Source organism: Polypterus senegalus, chromosome 1 (assembly GCF_016835505.1).
Source record: "Polypterus senegalus isolate Bchr_013 chromosome 1, ASM1683550v1, whole genome shotgun sequence".
Lineage (NCBI taxonomy): Eukaryota > Metazoa > Chordata > Cladistia > Polypteriformes > Polypteridae > Polypterus > Polypterus senegalus.
Window position 1 is genome coordinate 236,040,534 of NC_053154.1, and position 21,619 is coordinate 236,062,152.

The window sequence follows — 21,619 nt, forward strand, 5'->3', positions numbered from 1 at the left end:
TATACAGCTTGACAGATGTGCTTTAAGACAAGTGAGACAGGAGCGGCTACATGAAGTGCAAATGTTAAAGCTATAAATAGATTGCTTTGAGTTAAATAAATATGCAATGGGAAATTTAATTAGAAATAAAGGCTACTAGGGTTTAAATTACTGAAACCATGTTAAGTCTTTAAAGATTAAAAGCAGAACTCCACTTTCTACTTAATAGGATTTCATAACCATTGTGTTTTTAAGTAATTTATTTGTCTTTTCCTTATTTTGTAGAATTATAAAATAGTGCAGTACATGAACCTATTAATGTTTTTACTCAAAATGTTTTCATAATTTTGATTATGAATAAAAACAATTTTAAATTATACAAAATTCCTAAAAAATAATCTGTAGATGAATATTATTTCTATTTCATCTCATAGTATGTTTCATTTGCCTTGACTAAGACATCCTTTGGGGTAGCCATATACCAATTATATGTTTGCATCAAGCTACTTGATAGTTGCATCAAAAGAGTAAACACTTATCAGGTAATAAGGTAATAGATTTATCATCCTCTGAATCCTCAACAATATGATGAATATCAACCATAAGGGAATCATAGGCTGTAGCTGGCTACTTCATTTATAGGTTACACCCAGCTTAGGTTGGAAACATGGGGTTTAAGCACTACTTTAACCTGCAGTAGCACTATAAACTAAAGGTAATCATTCTGGAGAACACCCTGTTCATGCATGATGCAGTATCATGCAGTCCCTAGTATACAAAATTAATAACTGCCAGTCAAAACAGAGATTTACAGCAAAGATTTAATGACTTTAGAGAGTAAATTTTGGTAAATGGGAGCAGCAGTGAAAATGGATAAAATGAAACAGTATTTTGATATGCATGCATTAAAGACAGACTGTAGCACCTGTCATCGCATATTTAACAGAGGAATATTAAGAATATAGGAAATTCAAATACCTGAACCCTTTAATTTAAAAAAACAGGGGTGTCATCATTATGCTGGGCTTACAGAAACTGTAATTTGTAAGTAGAACCAGCATTTCAACCCACCACATTGTCATCAAGCTTACATTGACCAACACTGTCAAAACAAATCACAAGATAGAGAGTTACTGATGGGAGAGGATTTTGACACTGTATGAAGCTTTACAAGTGGACGATGTTTGTCAAATCAAGAATTTAAAATAAAAAATGGATTGATGACCTAGATGATGAGTTAAAGAAGAATATAAGCTGAAGGAGACATGAAGAAGGGAGAAAAGTAATGTAGAAGGTAACTCCCTACTTGACCTTTAACATAAACATAAAAATTCAATTTCTTTAATTTTTAAATCTGTACCTTCCTTTTTTATTTAGACCTTCTTATTCACGGTTATTCAATTTTGTCTTGTTCTTTACTTGTCATGCTTTCCAAAACAGCAATGTTTAACTGAAAAAGAATTTCTGAAAAAATTAAATAACTCATTCCATCCTCCACTGCCCTACAACATATTATAATTTAGTAATTTTATTTTCTACTAGGGGAGCACGATTATGAAAAAAATAATAATTGATGATTATTGTTCTTAATATTACACAATATTTGTAATATGTGATGTTGATTCATAACATAGCAATGAAATACATATAGTACTTTGTGTAGTTTGTGAAATAAATATTTTGAACTTTATTTGTCCCCAAGGGGAAATTTGGCTTTTTACAGAACTGTTTAGACAGATAGATAGATAGACAGATAGATAGATAGATAGATAGACACACTGTGATCTGAACATACAGCAGAATGACTAAAGAAAGAAAGAAAATTAAAAAGAATATTGAATTCTGTATTACTACAGTACAGTAAAATCTCTATTTAGCAAGGAGCCATTTTACTATCTGTCTAAGATCTGGGATAAAGCAAAGGCAACCCAACCTGAGAAAAATAATTACATGAGGGAATGACATATTTCTTAACCTTTGGTACTGGATCAGTTTTTAAATCCTTTGTTGCACACAGTTTTAATTGGAGCCATTTTTTGTGATAAATAAAAATGAAGGCTACTGTTATCTGATTTTGATTTCAATAGCCTACTGGATACAGACATGTTGTTATAGTGTAAACAGGAAATGGTTATCTGTGTAACATTGCTAGGACTAGGTGCTGCTTGGTCAGCTTTCATTCACATGTAGTGAAATTTTAGATGATTCTAAAAAGGTTGGAGTGCAGTGCTGCACAATATGCATTTTTGATCAACAACATCACTGTAGAATGCCAAATTGCAGATGATTCTTTCAATGTTGGTAAAAAAGACATATAAAGGGTGTCTGGTGGTTTAAGTTCAACATTAAATATTGTATACTTCTCAAAGTTTTCTAGTGGGTGCTGCAAACACATGAGAAAGAATTCCACAATATTTGCAAGTTATTATTATGGAACAGTCCCCAGGAAATGCTTTTAGCAAGGTTGCCTTTGGGGTGGGATGGTGGCACAGCTGTAGCGCTGCAGTCTCACAGTAAAGAGAACAGGGTTCACATCCCGGGTGCAGTTTGCATGTTCTCCTCAAGTCTGCATGGGCTTCCTCTGGGTACTCCAGTTTCTGTCCGCTGTTCAAACCCATGTGGGTTAGGTGAATTGATGATCTTAAATTGGCTGTAGTGTGTGGTTGGGGTGTGTGTGTATGTGTTCACCCTGCGATGGACTGGCATTCTGTCCAAGGTTTGTTCCTGCCTTATACCGTATGCTAGCTGGGGCAGGCTCCAGCACCCTCTCCGTGACCCTGTTCAGGACTAAGCAGATTAGAAAATGACTGACTGACAATTGCACCTAAGTAGTCATGTGATAGGAATACATCTAATTTGACAGTGCTCTCGAATTTAGGATATGTATCTGTAATTGGTTACAACATTCGTTTGCTTTTAGAGTAGTTACTAACTGGAAATGCTTGATCTCTAATAGAGCAAAAGTACTAAATGGAATGTAATAATCACCACCTTTCACAATTAGTATATAATGGCAGCTGTAATCATAATCACTATTAATATATGATGCAGATGTGGTAAATGTATTTTCAATTGCAATTCTGTGCAAACATCCTCATTTGAATAATCATGTCTCTTCCAATATTAAGTGATAACTGTTCAACTACTATAATCACTTTGCTCAAATATATCTTTCAAATCAAAACACATGGCCAGCTTTAAGCCTTCACTCACTGTAAGAACATACCATGCAGCTTTAAATGTTATTTGTCATTAATCTCTCCATAGTACATAGGCCAATTTGGAACTAAGAAATTAAAGAACCAAGGAGCATGATATGTGTGACTGTAGGATCACATATGCAAAAGTTACAGAAAGGTGTCATAGACAGACATATGCTTACACAAAAACTAAAGTTAATCTAAATTCTTTGTTTTTAAATGAAACGGTGGTGTCCACTGCCTGAAACAATGGGTATGAACCTGGGAAGTGTATATGTTAAAATTTTATGGCTCACCCTTGATGACAGATATTTTTCCATGCTGTGAGCCACATGCCGCCACTGAGTAATTCCATGTTACCGAAATACCTTCCACTCACTATGCTGATTTAATCTGTTATTAATAAAATAATCTAGTGAAGCCATAGATAATGTATCTGAGAAAGCTATGGATGTTTTATTTAAGCAAAAAGTAAATAAATACAAAAAGCAAATCCCTGAATCAATTAAAATAGGCAACCTCCTTTAGAAAGGCACAGAAACATTATGAATTAAGGACACAAAGTAACTTTTCATGACCCTATTTTGAGAATTATACAATTCTTTTCACACAGATGGAAAGTCCAAAAAGACCAAGAAAAATAAAAGACCTAGAGTATCCTTAATCCAAAGTGCCTGGGATCAGAAAGATTTTGGAATCTTGGATATTTTCAGATTTTGGAATATCTGTATTGTGGAAGCGGCCCAGACACAGACAGGCAGGCATTGTATAATCACCCACACATATTTAATTACAAATAAATTTTACAAGTGCACAAACAACCCCCAAAACTCCCCCAAAGTCCAGGCCTCAAAAAAATGCCTCACTCTCTTCAGGCCGCCTCCTTTCCTCTCCTCCCAAGCTCCGTCCTTGGTCGTCTTCCCCCCAGCACTTCCGGGTGTGGCGGAAGTGCTGAGGACCAGGGCTCTCCAGACATTGGGGCGCCCCCTGGTCCCTATAGGGTTGAGCTTCCAAGTTCAGTTCCTGTGGTCCCCAAAGCCACCAGGGTGGTCGCCCCCTCATGGTCTGGAGCCTCCTGTGACAGTATATACATCTTAGATTGATATCTTGGAGACCCTTGTGATGGAATAGGGAAATGCAGCAGTACTGGGTTAGAATTCAGTGTTTTAAAGAAAAGGACATTTCTGTGTGTTGCTTAATGTAATGGGCTATAAAGCAGCGTTTTAAAGAAAAGACAAAAATTCTGCTACAGGTTATTGTTGATGGCTATCTACAGGACATAAACATTTACCTGTGTTGTAAAAGAGTCACCTGCTTTGAATAGTTAGACTGTTTTGATTAGTATCTCATCTACACACAATGTGGTGCTACAGAAATGCCTTCTTCCTTTGAATATTAACGAGTTCTGGGGACATTAGTTTCTAATCAGGTACTTGTTGATACCTGACCACAATACTATTGTTGAACCAAAGTAAATGTGTTGACACTATTTGTTATGCAGAGGAAATTGACATGCACCATTGTTTCACTGATCATCATGTTGATCTATGCAGAGATTGAAGCATTTATATATTTCTGGGTAAATGAGAATAAAGGAGAACAGAGAAGTATGGTCTGAGACTCATGACTGCTGCCTGCTTCCTTTACGCTATTTCAACATATCGCTGTGGCTACACCCTGTAGCAACAGTGGCTTGTACCTGGCAAAGGTTCCCCTAGGCCTGAGGCCGGTAACACAGCCAAACCTGCCAAATGACAACTTACATGTGTAATAATTCATATCACTGAGCTGTTCTTAAAATGTGCATTGATGTAACAAATATATTAAACATAAAAACTGATTATTATGATGTACAGACTATATTGTAGTTCCCTTTTAAGAGGGACGATGCTGCATATATGCTTGTTGTCAGTTTTCAGGGAACTGGCTGACAGGTCAAGAATATTTCAGCCAACCTTCAGTTCATCATGCCTGCTGTGCAGGAAGACATTAACCAACCAACAAAGGTATTACATTAATTTTTGAATACGGTATAGGTGAACATACATTAAACATAACATGCTTTTGCCAACATAAAAGGCCAATTTGAAACAGCGTCCAGCTTTCCTAACTTAATCAGAGCAATTTCTGCACTCATACAGTATTGCTGTAAAGGCAATAATGAAGCTGCTTTTGTTAACTATAAGCAGTCACATTCTATTAATGCACAAGTCATCTGCAAAGTCAATAAGAGTTTTGAAGCATGATAATGTATGCATATTTGCAAGACAATTGTGATTTATAAAGATATATTTACTACAAATGTGTATACACAAGATTTCATAAATCAGTTTGTTTTTGTGTGTGTGTGTACGCATTTTCCTATACAGTGGAACCTCGGTTCACGAACGTCTCGGTAGACGTACAACTCAGTTTACAACCAAAAAGTTTGCCAAACTTTTTCCTCGGTTCACGACCACACACTCGGTATACGAACAAGCCAGTTTCCCTTTCCGTTTGTGCGCACTGATGATTTCCGCACGTGTTGCATTGTTCTCGGCCAGACGTGCGTGCTTGCTCATGCATGCATGCTTTCCCTGTGAACACTTTGTGCTCTATTTCATTTCCTTTCCGGTTCGTACACACCGATTACTGTATTTAAGCACGTGTTGAGCCGCTCCCTGTTCATTGTTCTCAGTCAGACGTGCGTGCTTTATCTGTGATCTCTTTGTGCTCTACAGTATTTTGTGTGCTTTTGAAGTTAACCATGGCTTCTAAGCAAGAAGAGTGGTTAGAAGAAAGTTTTGCAGAAAATTGATACCAAAGTAAAAAAAAGAAATAATTGAAAAGTATTGAGCGTGGCATTCGTGTTACTGATCTTGCCGCCGAGTACAAGAAGTCAAAACCTATGATTTCGACTATTCTAAAGCAGAAAGAATCTATTAAAGCAGCTGATGTTGCAAAAGGAGTTACAGCGTTAACCAGGCACAGACCTCAAGTGCTGGAAGAGGTGAAAAAACTGTTTACCAGTTTGAGAACCCTCATGCTTATAAGCAGCACAATGTAAACAAAGCCAGACTGCCAGTGATGTGGAGGGCAAACACGAAGGGTTGGGTCACAAGGACTTTGTTTTTGGAATGGCTGCATGAGGCTTTCGCTCCTACCAGCTAAACTGCTAAAAACACTAGAAACCACACGAGAAAACACCTGAAGGAAAACATCCCTCCATCGTGGAGCCAGACTTTCCATCAAAACTGTAACCTCCTCACCACCCAGTTCCTCCTCACTTCATGCCAGAACTCGACTCATGCAAGGTTAGTTTTCTTGGTGGTTTATGGTTATTTTTTGTATTACGGATTTTTCAAATGTTAATTTTTCGGTTCATAGCGTGAATTGTTGCGGTGTTACTTTTCACTTTTTTCAAATCTTAATTTTTTTTCCCCTGTGCTTAAAACTCATTTAAAAAAGTGTTTATACAGAGATCGGTTGCAAGGCTATAGCGCAAACTCCTGTAATGTATTTTCTTGGTTGCCTGTTGTTGGTTTTTAATTAAAGTTGGGATTTGTTCAAATGTTCCTTCCCACTCCCCCTCCCCCCACCAGTGCTTAAAACTCATTAAAATAAGGTGTTTATACAGCACGAACTGCTGCAATGTTACAGTGAGGTAGAGAGAGAGATTGTGATGCTGAGAGAGAGAGAACAGGCCCCTGGCAGGAGGTGAAAGCTCAGAAATAAAAACTACTTTATGATACGTGATTCAGTTTCTCCCTTTGTAGATCTCCAGCTGCAAATATGCAAACCGTATCACAGACCTTCTCTTCCAAACATATATATACATATATATTGTACTATATATATATAGTCACACACATGCGACTAGGAGTGAGCTGAATGGTCCAAGTGGAGGTGATTACCCGCCGGGCCAGGGGGTGGCGGGGTGCTCTAAACCTGTTTCTGTTAATTCTGCAGATCAAATACGGGAAAACCTGCCCGATTCAACATCACTTCAGGTTTCCGGCTCCCAGACTGATGTCACTTCCAGTTCCGGCTCCCAGACTGAGGTCACTTCCGGGTTACGGACTATAAATCTTCCACATTGCCAAACCGAGTCAGTTCATCTTGGGAAATCAAACCAGCATCATCAATTGTGCTCTAAAAAGATCCTTTTGCAGCTAAGAACAATATACGGGTGGCTGCCGTAAACCTTCTTTTAGTGTGTTGAGACTCATCATTTCACTATATATATTTTATATTATATTTATATATTTTATATTTATATATAAATATAAAATATTATATATATATATATATATATACTACTATATATACATACATACATACTATATATATATATATATATATATATATATATATATATATTCACACTCGAATAGGAGAGCGTGACGGACCTTAAACCGCTTGGAAGGCGTCGCCAGCAGGGAGTGGCGGGTACTAACATTTCTCCTTTAATTTCTTCCAGGAAAAGAGACGCTCCGCCATCATAAGCCTTCCCGCAGTACGTCTACTTCCGCCCTTCCTCCGCCATCTTTCCTGACGTCATCAGTCCTATCCTCCCTCACTGTTCCTTCCCTGCATTCCTCCACTTCCGGCTCCTCCCCTATAAAATGGCCGTCGACACCTAGAATGGCGTCGCACATATGAACCTGTTTTTGTGTTTATATTTTGACCAGAGTTTTTCGTTGTGGAGCAGTTACAATATACGGGGCCGGAAAACCCCAAACGTTTATGCTGTTTACTATTGCATCTTTTACAGTGGCGTAGCCAGCAGGATACAAGTCCGTGTAACATGACAGAAGGACAAGACCTCAACACAGTGCTGCAGGGTATGAACACCCAGATCCTGGCCCTGCAGCAAGCGCAAGCTGCTACCACCTGCGAGTTGGAGGAAATTAAGGCCAGGTTGGCAGAAGCCCGAAGGGTAAGACCTGATCCGCCTCGTCCAATGCCCCCGCCTCTGGTGCCTATGACAGAGGTGGACGACATTGAATCTTACCTGGGCATATTCGAACGGACGGCCACCCGGAACGAGTGGCAGCAGTCCGAGTGGGCGTCCATTCTGGTGCCCTACCTGAAGGTACCCGCACAGCGGGCTTATTACGACCTCCCTGAGGAGGAGGCTGCGAGTTACAACCTCCTAAAACAGGAGATCCTGGCACGCTACTGCATCACGCCGGGCCAGCAGACGACCGAATGGCGGAGCTGGCAGTTTGACCCGGAGAAGGCGGCCCGAGCATAGACCTTCGACTTCTGGGGGAAGATGGGACGTTGGTTACGGCCCGAAGGTCCCCAAGCCCAGAAGGTCGTGGAGCAGGTGGCCTGTGAGGGCCTGGGGAACGCCTTGCCAAGCTCCCTCGCCTAGCAGGTCCGGTGCCACCCCTATAAGGATATGCCAGGCCTCCTGGAAGTCCTGGAGCGTCAGCTCGCGGTCTACCAAGCCGGGGGGTCGGAAAGGCACGCTCGTGGGAACCGACAGGGACGGACGGCCACCCCCGAGGCCTTCTCGACGCGCTGTGGAAGCACCGCAAAGGCCCAAAGAAAAGCCGGCCTCCCAGCACTGTTACAATTGTGGTGAGACCGGCCATCTACTGCCGACCTGTCCCCTCAACACCCCCTCGGAACCGATGGCACCCGCTGGCAAGTCCAAACACGGGAGTGGTGTTACTGAACGGGCACTCGGTGGTGGCTTTATTTGACTCCGGCAGCAACATTACCATTGTTGCTCGCCGTTACGTATTACCGCGACAGTGGCTTACGCAGCATTTGCAAGTCACTTGTGTGCATTTGGAGACCAAGTCTTACCGTTCCGCTCGCTGTTACATCACGTGGAAGGGGCAGGTATCCAACTTGAGGGTCGCGGTGTTACCCGAACCCCCCTATCCAGTAATTTTGGGACAAGACTGGTCACACAGAAAATGCGATAAGACGAACACCGCTCCCGGGGCCTCACTAGGTCTAGTTATGAGGGGGCGATGCACCCCTCCTACGGTCTCCACGCCGTGCTCTGGGGCAGGCCCTAGTGGCGCAGGCCCATCGGGGGATGTTTCTCAGGCGAAGTATCTGCCGGAGAAGGGACGAGCCAGAGAACACTTCCGCCAACCCGCTCACAAGACCCCCTGAGCAATTTGGACCATCAATTTCGGTCCACACCTGCCTCATTTAAAAGGGAGCAGTGGAATGACAATTCCCTGCGGTTTGCCCGGAATGCAATTGTTCTTCCAGGCAGCTCACAAGCTGACGGTTCCATGCCACGCGAGCCCTTCTTTGTGCTGGAGAATGATCTGCTGTATCAGGTGGCAACCCACGAGGGTGAGGTGCAGAAATTGTTGCTAGTGGGAGGTATGTGAACTAGCTCACGCTCACCTCCTAGGCGCCCACCTCGGGCCGAAAACATTGGAGAGAATCAAGCTCCGCTTTTACTGGCCCGGGATCAACGAGGAGGTCCGCCGCTTCTGTCAATCCTGTCCGAAATGTCAGATTCGCCAGATTCCTAGGAGGGACCGCTTTCTTCTCATCCCAATACCCCTGATAGAAATCCCGTTTGACAGAATAGGGGTGGATTTAGTAGGACCCCTGGAACCCTCTAACCGTGGCCATAATTACATATTGGTCATGGTGGATTACGCGACCCGATATCCAGAGGCGGTTCCCCTGCGCTCCGCTAATACCAATAATATCGCACGGGAATTAGTCAACTTATTTTCTAAAGTGGGTATCCCCAAAGAAGTCCTCACGGACCAGGGTACTCCCTTCACCTCAGATACGTTCAGGGAAGTTGCCAGATTACTGCGAATAAAGCACCTGAAGACGTCTGTCTATCACCCCCAAACAGACGGGTTGGAGGAGCGTTTTAACCAGACGCTTAAACAGATGCTCTGCAAGGTAGTCAGCGCTGATGGCAGGAATTGGGACCAGCTCCTACCGCTTGTTCTTTTTGCCTACCGGGAGGTTCCCCAGGCCTCTACGGGCGACAACCCCGGGGACTTTTAGACATACTAAAAGAGGGCTGGGAGGCTGAGGCCCTTCCCTCCTCCAATATATTGGAGTATGTGGCGCAACTGCGCGACATGCTCGCTAAAATCAGGCCACTCCTAAAGGACCACGTGACTCGTGCGCAGGCAGCGCAGGCCCGGTGGTACAACCGCAACTCCATCCTCCGGGAGTTCCGCCCGGGGATCGACTGATGGTGCTCGTTCCTACCTCTCATTCCAAGTTGCTAGCTCACTGGCAGGGGCCATACGAGGTTAAGGAAAGAAAGGGGCTCGTCGACTACTTAGTTAAACAACCTAATCGTCGACCAAGCGAGAGGATCTACCATGTCAATTTGTTAAAACCTTGGAAGGACAGGGAGGAGTCTCCCGACACTCGTAGATCCCTCTCCCTATTCGCTAGCACGACTGCCCTTAACCTCGGTGACGAGCTGACACCCTCACAGCGGCGAGAGATAACCCAGTCTATCCACGCCATCCCCGAAGTAGTGAGCTAGTCACCAGGCCGGACCTCGCTGATTGTGCACGATATAGTCACGGACCCTGGAGTAATCGTCCGGGAGAGGCCCTATAGACTCCCAGAGGCAAAACGCGCCAAAGTGGAACTGGAGGTGCAACGGATGTTGGATATGGACATTATTGAGGAAAGCCATAGCCCTTGGTCCAGTCCTATCGTCCTCGTTTCCAAGCTGGATGGCTCCTGGAGGTTCTGTAATGACTTTAGACGTCTGAACCAGGTCTCCAAGTTTGACGCCTACCCAATGCCCCACATTGACGACCTACTTGAGCGGCTGGGTGCAGCTCGATACTTGACTACCCTTGACATGACAAAAGGGTATTGGCAAATTCCCTTAACGGCATCTGCAAAAGAAAAAACGGCCTTTAGCACCCCTAGTGGACATTGGCAATACAAGGTCCTTTCATTTGGGCTGCACGGGGCCCCAGCGACCTTTCAACGTCTGGTGGATAGAGTGCTGAAGCCCCACCAGTCCTATAGTGCCGCCTACCTGGATGACGTTGTCATCTATTCCCGCACCTGGGAAGAGCATCTATTGCAGGTCTCTGCTGTCCTCGCGACACTGGCTAAGGCCGGCCTCCGCATTAACCCCCGTAAGTGTTTTTTTGGCTTAAAGGAGGCCAAGTATTTAGGCTACCTTGTGGGATGGGGACAGGTGAGACCCCAATGTTCCAAAGTCAAAGACATCCTGGAATGGCCCCGTCCGAATACCAAGAGACAGGTGCAGGCTTTCTTGGGGCTGGCGGGTACTACCGCCGTTCGTACCCGTTTCTCGAAGGGCAGCACCCTTGACTAATTTAACAAAGAAGGGCGCTCCCCTACATGTGGTGTGAAACGACAAGGCGGAACACGCATTCAGTGACCTGAAAAAGGCCCTAACGTCGGCACCTGTACTAAGGACCCCTGATTTTGGGCTGCCTTTTATCCTCCAGACCGACGCGGACACAGGCCTGGGTGCCGTGTTGAGCCAAAGCGTCGATGGTGTCGAACACCCCGTGATGTACCTAAGCCGGAAACTGCTGAACCGAGAGACCAGGTATGCGGCAGTGGAGAGGGAAGCCCTGGCCATTAAGCGGGCGGTAACTTATCTCCGGTACTACCTGTTGGGTCGCGAATTCACTCTAGTGACTGATCACGCTGCGCTTCAGTGGATGTCCCTACACAAAGAGTCGAATCCGCGGGTCACCAAGTGGTTTCTGGACTTGCAGCCCTATAAGTTCACGGTGACTTATCGTCGCGGCGGCCTTCAGGCCAATGCCGATGTGTTCTCTCGCATCCACGACCTCTCGGTTAGGTCCGCCCGACCTGACGGTCTAGGGCTGAGGAGGGGGTTGTGTCACACACGCGCAAATAGGAGACCGTGGACGGACCTTAAACCGCTTCAGAAGACGTTCGCCGGCAGGAAGTGGCGGGGTACTAACCTTTCTCCTTTAATTTCTTCCAGGAAAAGAGACGCTCTGCCATCATAAGCCTTCCCGCAGTATGTCTACTTCTGACCTTCCTCCGCCATCTTTCCTGATGTCATTAGTCCAATCCTCCCTCACGGTTCCTTCCCAGCATTCCTCCACTTCCGGCTCCTCCCCTATAAAATGGCCGCCGACACCTAGAATGGCGTCGCACATATGAACCTGTTTTTGTGTTTATATTTTGACCAGAGTTTTTTGATGTGGAGCAGTTACAATATACGGGGCCGGAAAACCCCAAACCTTTATGCTGTTTACTATTGCATCTTTTACAATATATATACATACATACATACATACATACATACATAAATACATACACTCACCTAAAGGATTATTAGGAACACCATACTAATACAGTGTTTGACCCCCTTTCGCCTTCAGAACTGCCTTAATTCTACGTGGCATTGATTCAACAAGGTGCTGAAAGCATTCTTTAGAAATGTTGGCCCATATTGATAGGATAGCATCTTGCAGTTGATGGAGATTTGTGGGATGCACATCCAGGGCACGAAGCTCCCGTTCCACCATATCCCAAAGATGCTCTATTGGATTGAGATCTGGTGACTGTGGGGGCCATTTTAGTACAGTGAACTCATTGTCATATTCAAGAAACCAATTTGAAATGATTCGAGCTTTGTGACATGGTGCATTATCCTGCTGGAAGTAGCCATTAGAGGATGGGTACATGGTGGTCATGAAGGGATGGACATGGTCAGAAACAATGCTCAGGTAGCCCGTGGCATTTAAACGATACCCAATTGGCACTAAGGGACCTAAAGTGTGCCAAGAAAACATCCCCCACACCATTAAACCACCACCACCAGCCTGCACAGTGGTAACAAGGCATGATGGATCCATGTTCTCATTCTGTTTACGCCAAATTCTGACTCTACCATTTGAATGTCTCAACAGAAATCGAGACTCATCAGACCAGGCAACATTTTTCCAGTCTTCAACTGTCCAATTTTGGTGAGCTCGTGAAAATTGTAGCCTCTTTTTCCTATTTGTAGTGGAGATGAGTGGTACCCGGTTGGGTCTTCTGCTGTTGTAGCCCATCCGCCTCAAGGTTGTGCGTGTTGTGGCTTCACAAATGCTTTGCTGCATACCTCGGTTGTAACAAGTGGTTATTTCAGTCATAGTTGCTCTTCTATCAGCTTGAATCAGTCGGCCCATTCTCCTCTGACCTCTAGCATCAACAAGGCATTTTCGCCAACAGGAATGCCGCATACTGGATGTTTTTCCCTTTTCACACCATTCTTTGTAAACCCTAGAAATGGTTGTGCGTGAAAATCGCAGTAACTGAGCAGATTGTGAAATACTCAGACCGGCCCGTCTGGCACCAACAACCATGCCACACTCAAAATTGCTTAAATCACATTTCTTTCCCCTTCTGACATTCAGTTTGGAGTTCAGGAGATTGTCTTGACAAGGACCACACCCCTAAATGCATTGAAGCAACTGCCATGTGATTGGTTGATTAGATAATTGCATTAATGAGAAATTGAACAGGTGTTCCTATTAATCCTTTAGGTGAGTGTGTGTATAATATACATATATATATATATATATATATATATATATCTGAGATCGGGTCGCGGGGGCAGCAGCTTGAGCAGAGATAACCAGACTTCCCTCTCCCTGACCACTTCTTCTAACTCTTCTGGGGGAATCCCGAGGTATTCCCAGGCCAGCTGAGAGACATAGTCCCTCCGGCGTGTCCTAGGTCTTCCCCGGGGCCTCCTCCTGGTTAGACGTGCCCAGAGCACCTCACCAGGGGGAGGTGTCCAGGAGGCATCCTGATCAGATACCCGAGCCACCTCATCTGACTCCTCTCGATACGCACACACACACATTATATATATATATATATATATATATATATATATATATATATACATACACACGCACACATATATATATATATATCTATACTAATAAAAGGCAAAGCCCTCACTGACTGATTGACTGACTCATTCAATCACTCACTGACTGACTGACTCATCACTAATTCTCCAACTTCTCGTTTAGGTAGAAGGCTGAAATTTGGCAGGCTCACTCCTTACAGCTTACTTACAAAAGTTGGGCAGGTTTCATTTCGAAATTCTGCGCGTAATGGTCATAACTGGAACCTATTTTTTCGTCCATATAGTGTAATAGACTGCAGCTCGATGGCCGTGGGAGGCGGAGTTGCGTCCCGCGTCATCACGCCTCCCACGTAATGGAGTGCCTGCCCATATAAGGTCATTATTCGCAGGTGAAGGATTGTGCTTATGCAAACGACCTTCGATGCATGTACTCCGAGCAGCTCGTGTGAACTGACTGCGAACGCAGTACACATACAAGCATATTCATAAGTGCAGCTAACGCGGAAACAAAGCACACGGTGGAAAAAGTCAATGTCCAGCTAAAGGAAGACAGTGTAAAAAAACCCATGCATGCAGTATGTGATGTCTCAGATAAGAGTACCGATTTGGGTAGTGAACACTTCGATGAATGAAACCTGTTATCTTTATAACGGTGGACAAACACGGAATGTAACTTGAACACAACACATCCTCCAAATACGAACCTGATTGAAAGAAATAATGATAATCAAATCATTGATGACATCAACACTCATAACAGTCACAAAATAATTACATTTACAATCATGTTACGTTATTTTTAAAATGTTCCCTTTTCTTTTTCATAACTTCTTTAATACACTACTTCTCTGCTGCAAATCGCGGCTACTTTGCTATATATATATTGTGACAGATAGGGGGCGCTATCGCTCCCTTGAACCCCTGTCCACGACTCCAGACACCAGGTAAAAGTCCAAACGATGACTTTATTTTCTTGCCACAGTGCACAAAGCACCTTCTCCTCCACTATACTATATTGTTTATTTAATAAACAATAATCACAATAATACAATCCTCCACACTCCCAGACGCGTTGCCCTCCTACCACCCAGCTCAGCTCACTGTCTTGGAGCTCCCACAGTCCTTTTATACATCCTGACCCGGAAGTGTTCTCAATCCCCAGTCCAGGCGATTCACTATCACTTCGCGTCTCTACTGCTCACGTTGCTCCTCCGAAACCCGCTTTTAATGGTAATGTAATGGAAAACAAATAGTTTATTTTTACCTTCTCTTTGTTCGATCAGCTGCTGGCTAGCTGCTGCTGCCATGCCGCGTGATCTGCATCTTATGCAGCGTTTCGACCATTTAAAAGCCTGTACAGCATGCAGCCCTATCTTTGTGTTTATTTACGGCCCCGGGCATAGTTAAATCTTTTGGCACAAAGTCCCGTCTTGCAAGATGCGAGTTCTTGATATTTTTTAGTTTATAATTTAAAAATGGGATAAGAATCTGAAAATCTAAAAACACATTAAAGTTTGATAAATTCTGAAAAGAATGATACCAGACATATATATGTAAGTTTTAAAATAAGCCAGATTTAAAGCGTGACAAAAAAGTGACATAAAAACATCACCGTTGCACTTTTAGGCTTAGGATTTTATATAGGATTTTATATTCATTTCCGGCGCCGCATCCGAGTGGCAGCCTTTCCAGCAGCTCCGTATATGACTTTATCTTTTTACCTTTTTATCTCTATTTTTCTCTATTTCATTGATCACTTCTACCACTTTCTTTTATGTGGAATTGCTCCCTGGACACTTTTACACATTTTTACTATTTGACATGGATTGTTACACTCCGAGAATCGCCTATTCAAGTAGTCAGCTTAAAGCACTTAGAAGAAATGCTTATGCCGGTGTGGTTCCTTATTTACCTGACGAGGTAAGAAGACGATATCGGGCAGCCGAGCGGCGCAAAGATAAAAAATAAGATTAAATTGAGACAACTTGAGAGAAAATGGCGTTATAAACCGTCGGTGCCTTCTGTGATCCTGGGAAATGTAAACTCACTACCAAATAAGATCGACGAACTGGCTGTGCTGGTGAAAAATGTCAGAACCTACAGAAAATGCAGCTTGCTGTGTTTTAGTGAAACGTGGCTAACGTCTATCATCCCAGATGCTAACGTGGAGCTACCCGGGTTTAGCACAGTTAGAGCAGACAGAGACGCAAGTACCTGTGGAAAGAAGAAATGAGGAGGACTCGCTCTCTATGTCAATACAAAGTGGTGCAACTCAGGACATGTAAGCGTTAAAATCTCCACTTGCTGCAGGGACATCGAACTGTTGGCCGTAAGTCTGCGCCCCTATTACTTGCCCAGAGAGTTTGGACACGTGATTGCTGTTATTGTTTACATCCCCCTCAAGCGAGCGCGGAGATGGCGATGACATCATCCATTCCGCAGTTGCTAAGTTACAAACGCAGCACCCTGAGGCACTTGTGCTAATCGCTGGAGACTTTAACCATGTAACGCTGGATAAAACATTACCTGCCTTCTCCCAGTATGTGGATTGTAACACTCGGGGAAACAGGACTATTGACCTACTATATGCAAGCGTTAAAGGCGCATACAGCCACCCCACTGCCTGCGCTTGGGAAAGCAGATCATAACCTGGTTCTGCTTCAGCCTCAATACAAACCAAGAGTGAGGCGCTACCTACAACCACACGCTCATTCAGGAAGTGGTCCCTGAGGCAGAGCAGGCTCTGAGAGACTGCTTTGGAACTACAGACTGGGATATATTGCTGGGTCACATAGTGAGAACATTGAAGAGGCTGTTGAATGCACAACTGATTACATCAACTTCTGTATGGACATTGTAGTTCCAGTAAGAACAGATGCTGCTATGCTAACAACAAGCCATGGATTACAAGTGACATCAAGGGCCTTTTGAACCAGAAGAAAAGGGCTTTTAAAGGTGGTGATAAGCATGAGCTGAAGTGCGTGCAGAAGGAACTCCGAGTCCAGCTCAGGGCGGCGAAAGAGCAGTACAGGAGAAAGCTGGAGCAGAAGTTGCAGAACAACAGTATGAAGGAAGTGTGGGATGGGATGAAGATTATCACTGGCTGCAGCTCGAAGCGGGTGCCGCAATCGAGACAGACGTGGAGAAAGCAAACCAAATGAACAACTTCTTTAATAGGTTTGATCACAGTAACCCACTCTCACCTCGGAGTACTGCATCCTCCAACCATCCTTCTGCTGATACCAGCATAGGTGAGACATCCCCACCCACAATTACAGCAGCCCAGGTGAGCAGAGAGCTGAAAAGACTTTGTGCCAGCAAAGCAGCGGGTCCAGATGGTGTATCGCCACGATTGCTGAAGGCCTGTGCGTTGGAACTGGGGAGTCCTCTACAGCGCATCTTCAACCTGAGCCTGGAACAGGGGAGAGTCCCAGGCTTTGGAAAACATCTTGGATCACCCCTGTCCCAAAGGTATCACGTCCTAGTGAGCTGAATGACTTCCGGCCTGTTGCTCTGACGTCACATCTGATGAAGACCATGGAGCGGCTGCTGCTTCACCACCTGAGGCCACAGGTCCGCCACGCCCTCGACCCTCTGCAGTTCGCATACCAGGAGAAGGTGGGAGCGGAGGATGCCATCATCTATATGCTACACGATCCCTCTCCCACCTGGACAGAGGCAGTGGTGCTGTAAGAATTATGTTTTTGGACTTCTCTAGCGCCTTCAACACCATCCAACCTCTGCTCCTTAGGGATAAGCTGACTGAGATGGGAGTAGATTCACACCTTGTGGCATGGATTGTGGACTATCTTACAGACAGACCTCAATATGTGCGTCTTGGGAACTGCAGGTCTGACATTGTGTGCAGCAATACAGGGGCACCGCAGGGGACTGTACTTTCTCCGGTCCTGTTCAATCTATATACATCAGACTTCCAATATGACTCGGAGACCTGCCACGTGCAAAAGTTAAGCTGATGACACTGCTATTGTGGGCTGCATCAGGAGTGGGCAGGAGGAGGAGTACAGAAAGTTAATCAAGGACTTTGTTAAATGGTGCGACTCAAACCACTTACACCTTAACACCAGCAAGACCAAGGAGCTGGTGGTGGATTTTAGGAGGCCCAGGCCCCTCATGGACCCTGTGATCATCAGAGGTGACTGTGTGCAGAGGGTGCAGACCTATAAATATCTGGGAGTGCAGCTGGATGACAAATTGGACTGGACTGCCAATACTGATGCTCTAGGTAAGAAAGCTCAGAGCAGACTTTACTGTCTGAGAAGGTTGGCATCCTTCAACATCTGCAGTAAGATGCTGCAGATGTTCTACCAGACGGTTGTGGCGAGTGCCCTCTTCTACGCGGTGGTGTGCTGGGGTGGCAGCATAAAGATGAAAGACACCTCACGCCTGGACAAACTTGTTAAGAAGGCAGGCTCCATTGTAGGATTAAAGTTGGACAGTTTAAAATCTGTGGCAGAGCGACGGGCACTAAGCAAACTCCTGTCAATCATGAAGAATCCATTGCATCCACTTAACAGGATCATCTCCAGGCACAGGAGTAGCTTCAGTGACAGACTTTTGTCACTGTCCTGTTCCACTGACAGACTGAGGAGATCGTTCCTACCCTACACTATGCGACTCTTCAATTCCACCCGGGGGAGTAAATGCGAACATTAATTTTATTTTAATTCTTTTCATTTTTATTACTATTTAATTTAATATTGTTTCTTTGTATCAGTATACTGCTGCTGGATTATGTGAATTTCCCCTTGGGATTAATAAAGTATCTATCTATCTATCTATCTATCTATCTATCTAGAGAAAGCAGATGTATATATATATTTTTTTTTTTTTGGTACCACGCAGCACTTTTGAACTGTCAACTACAGTAAGTGTAATCTTTTCACTGTGCCTCCCTCCTGCGTAGTATATTAAGACTGCTGCACAGTGGACCTCAGCCCCGGTTTTCGATCATGTGTCCTAGCTGCTTGGCACTTCTTCTCCCTAGAACCCCATCTGGGGGTCATCAATTTTGTGTCATAGCTTTATGGCACTCGATGCTTCATGGGGGATCAGTTATTCATCCCTGTACAGAACAATTAAGTCTATTTGGAATCTGCATATATGTTGCTCACATGCGCTCAGCAGTGAAAAAAATTAGAGGCAACATAGGTGGTATCATGTCAACCCACAAAAACCTCAGAATTTTGGAGTATTTCAGATTTTGTATTTCAGACTAGGTATATTTAACCTGTGTTGATAAATTCTAATTCCATAGATTACATTCAGACTGGATTAAATGAATTTATCTCAGTAGAATCTTGTATAGCCTGAGAATTCATGTTTTGTTATCATTTAGTAAGAAAGACACTAGCTACCCACTACAAATCAAGATTTGTAAAATTTACATAGTTACATAAGGTAAAAATCAAAATCAGAAAAAAGACAGTTAAAAATATCAGACTGGTAGATAGACAAAGGCAAAGTCAATGAAACAGATAAAAATACATAATTAAAAAAACAAATCTAAAATATAATATGAAAACCTACTATATGTTTGCTATAATGCAAAAGTCTTATAGTACCCTGTCTGCTACATGATTGGAATAAGTTACCAAGGGACATAATAGCATGGATTGGACCAGAGGTAGTCAGCATATAAGATATTAGGTGTTGGGTAGAATCAAAAACTATTCTTGACAATTCAAATTAAATTCTGTAAGTTGATAAATAAACAGGGGGCCCAGATTCATAAGCATAACAATTTTACCAACAGCAGCACAAGTAATCTTGCCATCACTAGTAAAACAGGAAGCACTAAAAAACAACTGTAATACAAAATAATACAGACATCATAAAAAAATGCAGAAATCAGAGCCACAACTGGAATATGTCCTGGTATTAGCTCAGCAAACTCTAAACTTAAACACAAAACTCTGTTCCATTCAGTAAAATCTGAGTTACAACTCTTATAGAATATTTTGAGGCTGAAGTTACATACTTTATTTTCTGCAGCAAATAAAAAAAATGCATTTAATCTGGTTTAGAAAGTGGAGGTGTTCTGAAAAACATATGGCCAAAAAACATACTGATCTTTGGAGAAAAAACAGCACTGAGCAAAACATTTTTTTTACTCTGCTGGCGACAGGGACATGAAGTATGAGTATGAAGATACCAGGTAAAATATTCTGTAACAATCTTTTTAACTAATATATCATTATGCTGCAAGTTAAATATGAACATCATTTAAGTTTCCATATTTTACACAAGCTCAAGGCAGCCATAGCTCAGATCATTTGATATAGGTTGCGGTAATCTTTTATATGTACGTTGGCTTGGCTTGTCTTGTATTCATAGTGATCCAATTCATTTCATCCATTTTAACTATCCAGGTCTACTTTCTACTTTACAGAGAATCATGTCTGTGGTAGCAGAGTACACCAACAGCACATGTATCTGGATACATAATGAGGACAGATTTAGGTGATCCATTAGAGTAACCATAGAATCAAGGTTGTAAACCACAAAAAAAAAGTCTACGAAGTTTAAAATGTAATACTTTACTGACTTTGAAGCTATATCATGATCAGAAACTGGCAAAAGATCAAAATACACATTGGAAAGGAAACACTGAAAATACAAGAGGCCAAAATTCCATAATGATTAACCAAATACCAGAATTTATTAGATTTACTATAGCCTGTAAGTCTCAACATTTGACTACCCTCAGAATGGTATCCTCTGCTCATCCTTAATCCCGACTGCCACACAAAATATGTTGCTAAACTGCATAACATATAAAAGGGGACATTAAAGACTATAACCATATAAGTGCAGTGGAGAGGCTCAGAACGATAACTGACATTTACAATATTCTTTAAATTAACTGCAAGAAAATCAGATAAAAAAACTTTATCATTATTGTAAAATATAGTCAACAGTAATATTTTATGCGTGTCAGTTAAATAGTGATTCGGTATTTTGGCAATATAGTAATAATGTTAATATTTTGTTAATACCATCCACAGATTAAAGACAGTGTGCTACATGAATTTTATGCATGCGCTAATATAAATAGCATATAAACTCGACAAGCAGTGTTAAACAGCAAATAACATGGTCCACAGTCAATCTAATCACTTTGTCAAATAATATCTATTACTGCAATAAACTGCCATTAGCCGTATTTCGCTTGTGACTTTGAAAGTCACAGCTGAAATGGCCTGGAAGATGTTAAAGCTAATAATGGAAAGAGGAAAAACAAAGAAAACATAGAATAAAGTGGCAGAACCTTCAGTCTATGTACTAAGATCTGAAATGACTATTTTAAAATGAGAATTATGCCCTCAGGCAATCATTTTGTACCTTATATACTGTATTCATATTTTTGTTCCAAAACAATTTCATTATGATACTATATTGTAACATGAAAAAAATCATTAAAATAATGTATTAATGAAAAAATTAAAATGCAATACAACACAGTCCATAATATAATATACATACAGTAATATCAGCCTGAATAATAATCACTGGAATTAGGAAACACCACGTTACCACATGCTGTACTTTCAACAACACATCATTCTTAAAATACAAATAAAAC

The 21,619-nt window shown here is 42.8% G+C and overlaps 1 protein-coding gene across 2 annotated transcripts in view; it reads right to left on the minus strand.

The window, feature by feature from the left end:
• LOC120539918 (transcription elongation regulator 1-like protein) overlaps positions 1-21,619 on the minus strand; it is a 742,345-nt gene that overhangs the window by 471,192 nt on the left and 249,534 nt on the right. The window lies entirely within an intron of this gene.